The 13,274-nt window shown below is 42.4% G+C and overlaps 1 protein-coding gene across 3 annotated transcripts in view; it reads left to right on the forward strand.

The window, feature by feature from the left end:
- Positions 1 to 13,274, forward strand: part of IL1RAPL2 (interleukin 1 receptor accessory protein like 2) — a 432,870-nt gene that overhangs the window by 48,085 nt on the left and 371,511 nt on the right. For 2 of the 3 annotated variants that reach the window (XM_027687227.1, XM_027687228.1), the window contains one exon: positions 9,317 to 9,439. The gene's annotated coding sequence lies outside the window, so the exon portion shown is untranslated. Of the gene's footprint in view, positions 1 to 6,734; positions 6,782 to 9,316; positions 9,440 to 13,274 lie in introns of those variants that run through there. The other variant, XM_027687229.1, reaches the window with a different exon arrangement.

The following is a 13,274-nucleotide window of genomic DNA, read 5'->3' on the forward strand; positions in this document are numbered from 1 at the left end:
GCAGACTCTTGCTCTGTCCCTAAAACTTTGAATGAGTATAAACTTATTCCAGACTCTTATGTCTTCTGCTTTTAAGAACTGTGTTCTCACAAGGAACACCTGCCTGCAGAGCAGTATAAAGTTTGTCTATGAATCCCTGACAATGTAGCATCTTTACTGGATTAGCCTCCCCCAACCAGCACTGAACTATGGGAGATGGCCTCGTCCCCTCCAATTCATTTGTGTAGTTATAAACCAGTAAAGCTGAACTTGGAGGAGGGAGAAAAATACCTTATACATTTCAAGCAAATGGGGAATCCAAAGTAAAACATCTTCCCAAGGTTTAAGCCATTATTCCTTTGATGAGGAATGTCTGTGTGTCACAACTAGTTGTTGTTCAGGCACCAGAAGATGTATTTAAAGTACAGCTCTGCACAGTGTAGTGTGAAAGAGGCCTGATAGCCTTACTGTTTTTCTTCCTCTGTTAAAGAGAGATGTTTGCTTACAGAGGAAGAAGAGCACTCTGTCTGCCCAGCCTGACACTCCAAACTGCAGGGTCACATCCCTCTTGCTTGTGTGTGACAACTCCCCTTTTCAGAGCTAGGCTGGCACTTGAAATAAACTTCCTCGAGGTAATTGTAGTTCATAACTTATTTTTGGGAGAGGCTTTCAGTATTCATATATTTCTTTCCAGCAGTAGGTGGCAGCAATTTTCTTAGTCCTAATCTGATAAGATCTGTATGTTAATTACTGTATAATAATGTATTTCGTGAGGTAAAGGCTTCAGTTGCCCTTTTCAGAAGTTATTATTAACTAAGATATCATCCCTGCTGTCCTCCAGTTAGTTCAGTGCTGGGCAACAGCAGAGACCAGTGCCTGAGCCTGCCCATCCTGTGCTCGTCCTCTGAAAAGCCCAGCCGGCACCTGGGGTGCTCTGTGCCTCTGCCTCCATGCTGGGAAGGAAGTGTGGGACCAACAGCCAGCCAAGCTGAGCCCCAGAATCTGGGCCTTCAGTGGTGCCACCAGGCACCAGCAAGGAATAGACCAACTTCCAGTTCCTTTGGAGTAATACTTTGGGGATAAGAGAATTGTGTAAGAATGTGGGCCCACATCCTCACCTTCAGCTGGGAGGGAAAGCGAATAGCTTGAAAAATAATGAAGCACAAAAATGCTGTGATGAATGACTAGTTAAACAAAGTCTGAAGGAAAAGAAAAGAGCAGAAATGATCTGGCTCAGAAATAATCAATCTGTGCGTATTGCTCTAAGCTGACTTTTCCTCCTTGTACATGCTGTACATATATTTCCAGAGAAGGGTCATTAGGAGACTCATTTTAAAATGAAATGTTTTGATCAGTATAAAGGTTTGCAACAGGAGATAGAAAATATGAGAAATAGATTAAGCAACATGAATCTAAAATATAATGGCTTCTGTTACGTGAGTTTAGAATAATGATGTTGAAATTAGGAAAGCTTCATCAACTTTGAATGAATAACTGATCTCCAGTGGACAGAGAGAAAACTGATTTTAATGATTGCTTTAAACTAACATTTGGTGAAATAAATGTTTAATGCATTTGTTCTAAACCAGAATTAACTGCAGTGCCGTGTCTTCTTCATGGCTCAAGCACTGCTTCTATTTGGCTGTTTCTCTATCCTTTCTATCTCCCAAAGTCGACAGTAAGTTGGGATTTTTAAAGTTTATGATCCATTTTGAATTTTTGATAAATATACCCCCTACTACTGCTTTTCATGGTGTGTCTGATGGATTTGATTTCATCATGGGAAATGCAAGTGCAAGGCCAGGAATCAGACAATTTTATAATGGGGTAATTGTGTTTAAACCATATTAAGCTCTGTTCATCCTGAAACATTGCAGGAACCTGCAGCTTTGCAGTCCCCTGTGTTCCATTTCTTATTGTGTGTTAGAACCTCCCTGCTATGACACAATTAAAAATATGCCTGTGGTATAATTCAGGCAGGTGAAGGAGAGTGACCTGCCCAAAATTAGAAAAATAATTAGAAAGGGAAGGATCCTCGACTAACCTGGGCATTGTTGCAGCTGAAATCATTGTGGACAGCTGACCTATCTAGCAACCAAGGTAAAACCTTTTCCCTAATCATCAAAGAAAATTGGGTGTAAGGTGTGAGCTTGTGGGAACTGGTAAAAATGTTCTTTCCTGCATCTTGGGTAAGTGACTAGTTCTAATACCAATGCCTTTAATTTAAGACAAATACTCAAGGTCTGACTACTGTCCTTTAATGCCTCAAGGAGCTCCTCCATCACTATTTCTGCTCTTTTACTCTGGCTGCTTTTATGTTTCCTAAGTGTACTCTAAGGACGAGAGTGCTCGTGGGAACTGGTGCTCGTTCATGGTGAAGCTGTTTGTCTACTTTGAAGTGCTCCTTTTGACCTTGTCCTGTTCTCCTTGCTAAAAAGGTCACGTACACAGTGAGCAGAGCTGTTGCAGAGACACCTTTATGCCTATATAGCAAACATCCTGCCTTTTCCTGTGGTAACAGGGCCATTTCACAGCAAACTGTCCCCAGCAGAGAAGTGCAGGCAAACTTCCAGGGGCTCTTGCAGACTCTCCAGCTTAGAGCAGGGAGGTGAGCAGGAGGCAGCCCCATGGCACAGGCCAAAGGGGCTTGTTTAGGAGGTAGTGGCTGGGAGGATGCAGAGCAGGAACTGTCTGCCAGGTGGGAGGAGAGGGATGAACTCAGGCACTGAAGTGGCTTGTTCTGGCACTTGTACATGGCTGGTGACAGCAGAAAGCAGCAGAGGTTGTGAGGATCAGGTTGTTGTGTCCAAGTCACTTAGGTGCTTTGATTTCTATGTTATGAGTGAGATTTAGGTCTTTTATTTATCTGCTTGATGCATCTGAAATGTTCTCTCCTTGATGCCATCAGCAACATAAGCACTTTAATTTTCTGGCAATAGGCCATTTAATACCTAACACATTCTCCCCAGGGCCTGGTTTGCAGTGATTTTGGTCAGTGAAATGCTTCATGCTTTGAAGTGATGGATGCATGTGAGTGTGGGGTCTGTGCTTGTCCTCTCCATGACTGCCCAGCAGGCAGGTTGCTCCCTGGAATACCGAGCTTTTCTGTGCCTCCCTACTGCCAGCAGTGTAGTGCTCTGGTATATGGTGGCCTATTTTCTGACAACGTTGCAGATGCTGTGAAGGGTTTGTTTGTAGCTTTGTGGTAAATGTTGCACAGGGATCTGTGACAGCAGGGACCAGCTCCCTTTGTAGAGGATAAAATGTAAGTGCTCTCATTATCAAACATGCACCACGCTCTGACTGAGCACAGGCTGCCTCTGCTGGGAAGTCAAAAGGCAATGAGTTTGCATTAGACAAGTAAACTTGCAGTATGAATTCTCCTTCTCTAAGATCCCTGAATCCCTCATCATGCAATCCTTTGGGCAAGGACTGTCATGTACTACATGGCTATGTAGCTTATCAAAATAGAACTCTGGCTCAGCTGATGCCTCTAGATACCAACATGAAATAAATATTAATAACATGGCAGCCTCCCTGCTTACTGTATTCCTGTTTCCAGCCTTCTTATTACTGATCATTTACAGCTGGAGAAACAGATGCAAAATCATCTTCTTTCAAATAAGGCTAGAACTGAAAGTGAAAGGGGGCAGGAAAGGGCAGCTGAAATAATTACAGGCATAAGGGGGCTTTGATTTGAGACAATATCAGGCAAGATAAAATCTACTTAATTCTCAGAGCAGACTAATAAACAAGAGTGTGACGGGAGGATGTATAATAATGAATGGCACAGGGAGGGTCAGCAGGGTTATTCCTCACTGAGTGTTTACAGTATATGAAAGAGATGCCCAATGAAACTCGAAGGTGACAAGCTTGAAATAGATAAATGAGTTATTTTTATGCAGTGCAAAACTTAACCTGTAAATCTCAATTCCACAAGATGCTGTGTTGTTATGAGATACACTTAAATACAAAACTGGTGAGAATTTTACATGCCACGCTTATTAGATCTATTCAGTTAATTTAAAAGTAATTTAACTTCATGTTTTAGCTAGACTTCAGAGGTGGCTGTTTCAGAAGCAGAAGCAGGCAACTTCCTTCAAAAATCTTATGAAACATGAAGACTATACCAAGAAAAACAGGGCCTAAGCAGGGTAAAGGCAGATAAGGCTTCTTGAACCATGTGTTCTGAAATGAATGTGCGGGCTCAGAAATACTGAATTCACAATTGTTTCTTAACTTTTCCTTTGAATCAGCTAGCTTGAGAAAGCAAGCTCCCTCTTTTGTTCTGATATAACAAGCGTTTTACTCTTTTGTCAGAGGAGATTGTGCTTACCTAAACCTTATTCCTAAAACTTCCTTCTGTGGATCAGAAACCTCCTCATGCTGGTTGTCAGAACCATTACCACATCTGGAGAATTTTTCCCTGGAGTGTTCGGTACTGAATTATTTCCAGTCACACAGTGTCTTTGTGCCTGAGAAGATGCAAATAATGATCCAGAGATACTCACTGTAAACTAGCAGTTTATTTAACTTCATCTCATTAATACAATTAAACCTGAGGTGATGATGATCATTGATCACTGCACAGCTTCACAGGAATGGCTGGGCTGGTTTATTTTCTCAGACAGGTTTTGGATGGATGCAATTAAACAGAATCCTTTCTGTTGCTGGAGGTTTCTGATGCAGTCACTGAAATCCACGTCTAAACCAGTAAAGAACCTGGTCTTCCAGTTAATTTTGAGTGAAGAGCTCTAACTGCAATACTAGTGGAGTCCTTACTTCTGAAGCTATTATAGAGCTAAATGTTGGTCAATGAGATGCCTTCAGGCCCATTGAATCCTTTGAACTGCAAGTTATTTTATCTTTTTGTAGCTTTTTATTTTCTTTTGTAAGGGGCATATACTCCCACATGTGCTTAGGAAAATGAAAGAACCAGATGAAGAGGAGGAAGGTAAAATGCCAAATATCTCAACCAATCCTGCTCAGCACCAAACACGGGCATCTATTGAATACAGAAGGCAACAGAAGTAACTCAGGTGTTTGTTTTGCAATCAGCTGGTTTATGTAGGGGAGCAGGAGGGGAGCTCAGTGTGCTGACATTGTTGGCCGTTCTAATTTTCAGATGTAGCTGAATAATGGATTTTGATCATCAGTCTCACTAACATTCTTACTAGATACAAATTAAGTCATTCAAAGGACTTGGGTTTGCACCTAATTATTAAAAAGACTGAATTGGAAACCACTTTTCGCTCCCAGTTTTGAACCTTTTGCTACACATGAGTCATGTCACCCAAAAAAGCCATCCCACAGGGTATTCACCTAATCCATCTGGTAGTGCAAATAGTGGCAGGACTCAAAATAACAAGAAAATTGTTTACCTTTCTGAATAGGATATGAAATGACTTTCTTGCTTCTTTAAAGCAGCTCAAACATTTACACAAACTTGTTAAGCTGCTTAGAGAGAGGATTGTTTGTCCAGGTAATGCTTCTTTCAGTAAGTTAAGCTGCAAGGAAAGCAGATGCTTGACTTCATGAAATTTGGGTGATTCTGGAAAAATTGCCTCTGGGAGAAATTTAAATAAATTAATGGAGAGCTTCTGCTTTTCCTCCTTCTCTGTCTTTATTTTAAATGAGCTATTCCCTCTCTATGCAGATGGGTCTGTGCAATACTCATAAGGAAGTCATTTAATTATGTAAAGCTGCACCAGGTAAATGTTATTTACAGATGGCTGAAAAATTTTCTGTTATACTTATTTGCCAAGAAAAACCTCCCTCATTTCACAGTTGGTGGAGAGGTGTTAGTCGTCATCAAGGTAAGCTGCAGATTGTGTACTCCTGTCTGCATCTTTTTACCCATTTTGACTGTTATCTTTCTTTGTGTTTTTAAATGGTAACCCTGCAGGCACTGTGCACGTAATTGAAGTAAACAATCTGCTTGTTTATCTCTGTTTTCCATTAATTAGATATGTGCAATCTAAATTTCCTACTGCAAAACATGAGGTGACATGCTAAGGGACCAAATCTGCTTTTCCTCACCAGGCTGAGCTGCCAGTGTTGGACAAGACATCTCCAGAGCAGGGGCACAGCAGTGTTTGTAGCCATCTCAAACCGGGCTGGACAGTGAGTGGAGGGTGAACAAGTCACACTGGAAAAGACTGTAGGAGTGACCTGAGAGGCCCCTGCCCTTGGCAGCCTTTGTCAGGGTGAGCCTTTGTGTGCTTTGTGTTTGCTGCAGGCTGGGTGTGCACATCCACAGGACACTGTGAAGCTGCAGTGTTGTCCCTGGGCAGGGTGAAATGGTGCTCCAGGAGTTTCACCCCCTGCCTGAGCTGGGCTCACAGCAGCACTCCAGGATAGTTTTCTCTAGCCAGATTTCTTTTTTACTACTTTGTTTGCTGCTGACCCAGTGGCTCAAAACTTCACTTTTATAGATAACCAAGGTGCAGCCCCTCATCTAAATAGTTACTTCTGACCTATAAAGGCATAGGTAAGACTTAAAGGTACTGCTATTTGCTAAGGTGGTTCTCAGAGTCATTTTTATTCAGAAATGGCCCAGCTCTGCAGTGGTCACATGTTCAAAATGGGCTAGTGATCAGCTGTCAGGTTCAGGCAAGAACTGAAGAGCCTACCCAGCGTGAAGCTCCTGGGAAGAAATCGAAGAGATCTTCATGTAACAGGCAAAAGCAAACTGTTTTCAGCCTGCCCACAGACGCCCACTAATGAGAAGAGAGAAGAAGGAATGGCCTCAGCTCTGGGTGTGCAGAATGACAGCTACGGGGAAAATTCCGTAAAGGAATGGGTCAGTAAAAATTAAGCTCCAAATGCTGAGGCAACCATTAAGGAAATCTTTGGAACTAGAGGAAACTTAGTGCTGTTTTTTGAGGTTCTTCTGACACTTTGGTCTGAATCCACAATGGACAAAGCTCAGCATGTGCCTATGCACTTTGTGAGCTGGGGACCTGCTGCTTTTTACTGGAAGGGATAAATAAGTGGTTCTTTGAAGCTAATGGCCTCTTTTGCCTGTATATGTATGCCATAATCCCATTGCAATCCTGTGACAGCCTCCCTGATGTCAGACTGGCCTTGTACACACATTAAGGAGCTATCAGGTACTAGCTCTCTGCCCAGCCCACACCCTTTCCCTCTTGCCTCCCCTGTGTTGCTTCAAATCATTTTTCTTTGCTTGCTTGTTCCTTGCCTGCAGTGATGGGTGTGTGCCCTTTTCCTCACTGGGAGTCTGGCAGTAAATCATCCATTTGCCTTTTTTTTTTTTTCTTTTTACATTCTGGAGCAGCTGCTTTGCTTAGTTTGAAGCAGAATAAAAGACCTATAAATGGGGAGAATCCTGAAGGTAAGTACTTTAGTGGGGACTTAATGTCAAGGTACAGCACACAGAGTAGCTTTTACAGGGACCATATAAAAACTGTTATCTGCTGTATATTTTAAAGGCAGGACATAATTCAGACATCTGATTGACTGCCCTTGAACATTGATTTTTGCTCTATAATTTTTATTTTTAAGAAACCTTGATTTGAGAACTTTTTGAGGACATCATATATTGCGTTCATCACCCTTTGTGGATTACTTCTGCTGCCTGAGCTGCATTAGATTTGTGGGGATAATAAGGCAGAGGAAGGAATGGCAAGCTCTGTCAGAGGAGCAGTGGAAAAGTCAGTCCTGTAAATCTGAGGATTCCTTAAGAATTTTCTTCCCTTTTCACTGTAGAAAGTGTTATTTCTAATATTTTTTCTGGTTCTAATTACTTCAGAGAGGACAGGATTCAGTGATCTCTGATCCCTGCAGAGACCATGACACAGTCTGAAACCTTCTCTTGGGAATGGGGAAATGACAGTGACCCCCAGGGAACCCTCAATAGGAAAAGCATTTGCCATTCTGAAGCCCTGAGTCTAGGGATTGAACACAAAAATTTAGGAAGGGTACTAGACTTGAAATGTACTTCAGAAAGCTGTCAATCAATTATCTGTAACTTTCAAGTCAGACTGCTGCTCTTAAATACATTCTTGAAGTAGCCTTTAAACTGAGTCTTCCTCACAGCATCTCTACTCAGATTATGGTGCTTTTATGACCCTTTTCTCAGCACCCTTCTCATCTCCCCCAAGATGCACTCTCTATGTGTCCCTTGGTGTTTGCAGAGTTCAGTGTTCGACCAAGTCTGTCTTCATCCCTCCAGAGAAGTGTTGTTGGGTTTGTTGCATGAGGTGGAGCATTTGAGCAGCTCCTGCAACCTGAGGGCTTTTAATGAAGAACCTCTTTGGGGCTCTCTAAGTATGCTGGTGACCAGAATCCTCCCCAAAAAGCATGATTTTCACTCAGTTTTACACCTAATCTGCTTCCGCTCCCCAGGACCAGGTTTTCTCCAATCTGTGCACCACTTTTCAGTTGTTTTTATCATGTCTCCATCACCCCACCACTTCACTGCTGTTTGACTCCTCTTCATGCTGTTCCCTAGCTCAGCAAAGAGCTCTGTTGCCCTGCCCCTGCCCTTTTCTTGAGTCTTGGGGTGTGTCTCCCTCTCAGAAGGTTTTGGACTGTAGGGTTTACATCACAAGAGATGTTTCCTTGGATCTTATGAAGTGCTTGAGGTCAATGCTATGATTCTTTTATTTGGGCCAAGTCTGCCTCTGATGTGCCTGCTCCAAAGCTGTGGAGCTTAAATTCCAAGTCAACTGATATGTCTGCTCTGCTTTTGCAACTGGTGCTCTACATTGATTTCCAAATAGTGTTTTCTTTATTTTGGAAGAGGTGACCCTGGCCTTAGGCAGTTCAATGGAGGCTGCACACTGGAGGTTTGATGGAGGTAGAGGCTGAAGAGCATGAGTAGTATATGCCTGCCTGGAGATTTCTATGCACTTGACTTCCACCTGTTTTCTATTAAGGAGTATTAATACTCAAAACATAAATTAAGCAAGTAGTTTCAGCATGCTTGCCCTGTTTCCTTTAAGACAGGGTATAACTCTAATATGTTTGATATTTCCAGGTACTGGCATTTTTACATTTTTACTTGAAGGTAAGAAACCTTCAAGTCTGAAATACAGCATACAGCTCCTTACAGAAGTTCAAGCCAATTTTAGAATATTACCGTGTTATCACAAGCCAAAAGCATTGGCAATCAGATGTGTTTTTGAAGCTGTTAGCTTGTTTTGGAATTTTTCGCTTTGATAGCACTCATGGCTTTTGAGGAAATGAACTCACCGACAGCTTGGAGGGCAGGACTGGCTCAGGCATGGTGAAAAAACTCCTAATGCCACTGTTTGGTCTTTGAGTCTGAAATTAAATTATATCGCTTTATTTCCATAAATGTTTCTCTTCGCAGATGTACTGGGAAGGGAATTCAGTGAGAGGGGAATTCAGTGCCTTTGAATGCATGGACAACAGAGGATGACAAAGCCTGAAAACAAATGTCCCGAAAAGTGTTTATTACCAGGCATTAAAACAGGTAAAGCTAGAAAAAGTATTTTAGCATATCTTTGCTTTGTTGACTGCTACCAATATGTTAGGCTCTTTTTTTTTTTTTTTTAATCTCATCTCATTTATGGGATGTGCTCACTGATGCTTAAAGAGACCTTGAAACATTGACATCGGAATTGAATTACTGATGTGATAAATTGGAGGAGCGCTCGAACAGGTCATGCAGGAGCAGCCTGCCAGGTGAGTGGGTGGATGTGCAGGTGTGTAAGTGCAGAGCACCTTTTTCTTGCCAGAAGTATTTCACGTATGTACACCTCAGAAAAACAAAGGGGCGTCTTTTCTGCCAAATACAACGTTGCATAAAAGCTAGAGGATCTTCTTGGCTGTGCTTGCCCTGGAGGTGAAGTGAGGGCTTGAGAAAGGGTCCTGGCACATGAAGCTCTTCGCCGTGGCTCTGGCCTCGGAGGGACGTGCTGCAGCTCCCCCCTCCAGCCCTGCCCACCTGGAGCTTGGCGTGAGCTCCCCCAGCCGGGAGCTGTGCCGCTGTGGCTCCGCACCACGGGTCATTTAACAGCCTTGGCTCCTCCACACTCCCTGGCAGCCCCGGCAGCGGCTGCAGCAGAGCCAGTGAGGACCCTTGTGCAGGCGTAAGTGGGAACAGCAAATCCTCCTTTTCTGCGTGGCAGGCCAGCCCAGTGCTTCTGCTTGAGTTGAAGCCCAGTTATCTTTTCGTAAAGCAAAAGAATCAGACTCGAGAATTTAACCTTGAACTTTACATTTTAGTAACGGTGCCGGTCAACTTAAAAAAGAGACACCTGTACACAATGTCATCCAGGTATGTGGGTTTAATACACGATTTATCCATCTGTGAACAAGGGTATGAGACAACACTTAAAGTTATCATTATTATTTTTACCACATTTCTCCCCTGCCCTGAAACTCCATTTTGTTTTCAACTGAAACAACATTTTTCTTTTCTTTTTGTCAGCTGACCTGGAAAATCCATTATTCAGCTAAGTACAAGCTACCCCAAATATGTGTAGCTTCTGTCTAGAGAAGTAATCTGTGCTTTTTTGCCATCAATCTAGAGTTTCAGACCATTTGTTGTACCCTTACCTTTATAGTTATGATTTGCTCTGTTCTGTGGCCTGAAATATGATAATCTGAGCAGGACAGAAATGCAAAACAGTCCAATTTTTACAACCAGATTTAAAATTTCTATTGTTTGCTACAAACACAATGAAGTTTAAAAAAAGTGCTGTATTAATTTGTTCTTTTCTAGAAGCAAAAAAGTGAAGAGGGTAAAAGAAATCTGTAACAGAAAAAACATAGAAGATCAACATCAATATTTTGTTGTTTTATTTCCTTTTACTTTTTAAACTATGTTTTTCAAACCATCCACTTGCAGAAATTTGCATTTTATGAGGACAGAGTTACAAAATGTGATGAGATTGTTTTAGGTAACTTACCTCTTTTTCCTCAGCTTGTGGCATCTAAAACTAACCGTGCTTGTCATCTTCTCAGTAATTTCTCAGCACTGGAGTTAAAATATAATCTAAGTTTGCACCAAATGAGCTGTTCCAAGATGAGTTTGCCAAACTCTGTATTGCAGTGGGATTTCTGCAATTATGATTAGATACTGTCAAACAAAAATGATCTGTGGAATACAAGTGAATCCAACATTGATTAGCTTCTCTAAATCCCACAAGAGGTTAGGAGAAGCACAGCTTGCATTTAATCTTTTGTGTCGGTGTCTCTGCCAACCACAGTTGTGCTGGTAGATACAGAGCAACTGAAAGGGGATGAAGGGAGGAGAAACAAGGGGCTGATGGAGGACTTTTCTGTTACTAGGATTTCTATTTTAGGATGTTGTTGGTGCTCACCAGTGGTCTCAGAACTATTGGATGGATTGTGTAGCTTCATCTTATTCAGAGGACAGAAATCACCAGTACAAGAGTTTGTGTGTGCTAATTATTTTTACTCCTCTCCATCCACCTGCCTTTTTTTTGGCTGATTATTGGTTCTCCCACCAAAAAGTAAAATAAACAGACAAAGGCAGCATTTGTCTTAGTCTTGTCTGAGAAATTCCCAATGGGAAATGGAAGCATATTTCCGCTATCTATTAGTGGATTTTACATTCCTGCTCCACAAACTGTTCTGCATGTGAAAAAGAGCTCTCCATTAGAGCAGTTTCTCTGACAAGCTTCATAGCTGTTTGCTGGATTAAGGCAAAGTTAGGATTTGTGTCTGATTTTAATTAATCCCAAACAGTGCTTCCATTTCTGCTGTTGGCCAGTCAAGAGAAACAGGTGAATAGTCAATATGTTGTATCTTTTACTCTTTTACAAAAATATAATGACTACTGCATGAAGATGTTATCTCTGCTGTAAAGCTGTCATGTTATTCTTTGGGGAAGGAAATTCTTATTTTCCAATCCATGTACCTATGCAGAGCAGTCAGTCTTTTTGTACTCTGTACGTGCAAAATGCTTAATAATTTTATCTTCAGCTTTCAAGCATAAAAGTGAGAAAGTTACCCTATTCCAAACTTAACTACTTGTGTGTGTTGTCGGTATCAAATATGATTACTGCTTGGAAGATAGTGCATTTATCTTTCACTTGAAATAACCCAGGAGAATGTCAAATGCAAAATGATGTTTGAAATCTTGGCGTTTACTGCTGCTTTATACTGTGTGTGTGCAACTTCAGTCAACAGCAGTGACATTATTGTGCGAGGCCCTGCAACTGAAGGGAATTGGCACTCTATTAAAAATCCCTCTTTAGAGCTCAACTGGAAATATGTTACTATGCAGCTCTGTGTTTGTCTCCTGAAAAGTGGTGATCAGAATCATGTCTGCTACCAGCCAGGCAGGATTCTCTCCTTGTCAGTTTATTCCTTCCTGTAGCTAATCCTTTATCCGGTGTTATCCGGCCGTCGATGTCCTACTCGTTCCTCTCACAACAGGCACTCTTTGCTTTGGCTTTTGTCCCATGTAAACGCTGCCCTGCCAAGTCTCTCTGCGATGAGCTCCCTTCTGTGCTCTGCTGTTGCAGCATCAGCATCTGACATCCTCATGGATCAGCTCTTCCGCCTCTCTCTGCTCCAGTGATGTGGGTGCTGCTGGCAGAGTAGCCTGCAGAGAGCATGGGGCCCTGGGCAGCAGGACACGGAGTGGCTGGGGATGGTGGATGCAGCATGGGAGTGGGTGATGTTCATTGTCACTGTCATTGTCACCTGGGCTGAGGGAGGCTGCGTGCTTGTGCCTGCAGGGGGGTTATCTGTCAGCTTTGCATCACTGCTGAAGTTAATTGCTGGGAAGGTCTGATGGTGTTTTCAGAGATGGACTGATGGACATAGCTGTCAGCCTTATTGCCTCTTGCTTATGTTGGTCATCACAGGGGCTCTTTGGAGCAGGAGCATACACACACACTCACACACTCACACACACTCACACACACTCACACACACTCACACACACACTCACACACACACTCACACACACACTCACACACACACTCACACACACACTCACACACACACAGTTTCCATGTGTGGCCATATTTCGCAGAGATCAGACCTGAATCTGTGCTGCTGTATACAAAGGACTAGACATAAAGTCAATAAGTGTGACTTCACAAAGCTGTAAATTCTTCCTGTCATCTTCCCATTCAGGAAAGAAAGATGTGAGAATCATGCAGATTCAGAAGCAGAGGTTCATGGAAAGACTGAGAGTCTCCTGATCCCAGCATGGATGGTGGCCCCTTCTGGAAGTAGCTGTGTTAGTGGTAGGGTTTATCAGGGCAATCTATGCCCCCACAACTACCTTCTTGTTGCTGGAGGCTGCTTACTTTGTACCTCAGCTC

Source organism: Neopelma chrysocephalum, unplaced genomic scaffold (genome assembly GCF_003984885.1).
Source record: "Neopelma chrysocephalum unplaced genomic scaffold, ASM398488v2 Primary Assembly neopelma1_73b, whole genome shotgun sequence".
NCBI lineage: Eukaryota > Metazoa > Chordata > Aves > Passeriformes > Pipridae > Neopelma > Neopelma chrysocephalum.